The sequence below is a fragment of the Octodon degus genome, unplaced genomic scaffold (assembly GCF_000260255.1).
Source record: "Octodon degus isolate 3935 unplaced genomic scaffold, OctDeg1.0 scaffold00079, whole genome shotgun sequence".
In the NCBI taxonomy this organism is placed as follows: domain Eukaryota; kingdom Metazoa; phylum Chordata; class Mammalia; order Rodentia; family Octodontidae; genus Octodon; species Octodon degus.
Genome location: NW_004524655.1, coordinates 5,527,578 through 5,528,585, shown reverse-complemented (window position 1 = coordinate 5,528,585; position 1,008 = coordinate 5,527,578). Strand labels below are relative to the sequence as shown.

General features: G+C 52.8%; 1 protein-coding gene across 1 annotated transcript in view; it reads right to left on the bottom strand.

The window, feature by feature from the left end:
- The window catches only part of Prkab1 (protein kinase AMP-activated non-catalytic subunit beta 1), a 13,391-nt gene extending 13,104 nt beyond the window's left edge, over positions 1 to 287 (bottom strand). Inside the window, exon 1 of the mRNA XM_004636240.2 lies at positions 60 to 287. The gene's annotated coding sequence lies outside the window, so the exon portion shown is untranslated. The remainder of the gene's footprint in view (positions 1 to 59) is intronic.
- Between the last annotated feature and the right edge of the window lie 721 nt (positions 288 to 1,008).

Genomic DNA, 1,008 nt, shown 5'->3' with positions numbered 1-1,008 from the left:
GCCAGGGAAGGGACCTGGGACGGGACTCCCGTCACCCGGGGGAGGGGGGTCACTAGGACCTTGGGAAGGGTCGGAGGACCAGTGTTATCACGCCCTTTAGACGTTGGCGCGGGCTGGGAGCCGGTTCCAGCAGATCAGCAGAACCGGAGAGGTCTCAAAGTCCGCCCCAAGCCGCTCCGGCAGCCGGGAATGGAAACTAAGAAGTGGGAGGAAAACCTGCTACTTTCCTAACAACTCCCCCACCCCTTAGCGACTTCCGCTTCCGGCGGCTCCTTGAGCCGACCCCGCCTAGAGCGGGAGGGACTGCGGCGACCCGCGAAGAGCGCGAGGCTCTTTCGACCTCACTTCCGTTTCCGGTGTGGGCTGGCGCGGTCTCCGGAGCCCCCGGGCCGGCCTCCCCACCCCTGGGAGTGCGCAGTCGCAGTTGGCAGCTCCGGGGCGCGCCCGGGCTGGGTTCTTTGATGGCCCGCGGGAGGCACCCGAGTGCGTCCAGGGTCTGGGCCCTTCTGCTCGCACCCGGGACCGTGAGGATGCCCTAAAATGTTTCAGCTCACTTCTTGTTGATTGTACATTTTGCAGCAAAAGGAGTGTTTCTAAAATGCAAATCACATTAAGTAACTTCTCTTCTTATCGCCCTGTAAAGCAATGGGAGTTCTGCTTTGCAGTGCGTTAGAATTATCCGGAGTGCTTATTTAAAATGCAGCTCCAACTCCAGACTAGCCAAATTATAATCTCTGGAGATTAGTAGGTTTAGAGTGGAAGATGGAGGCCCGTGTTTTGCAAGTGTCTGAAAAAATGGCAGGCCATACTAATTCTGAAAATTTCCTACCTGTAGTATCTTGGGAGTTGTAAAACACTGGAGTTGTTGGTATATATTTATCAAACTGAGTACACAGCTTTTTAATAAATTATTTTGCACTATATTGTGTAATCATTTTTGACACATTCAGTATATAAAATATTAGCATTTGTCTTTTACTGTGGGCAATGTTTCGGTAAGAACTACAC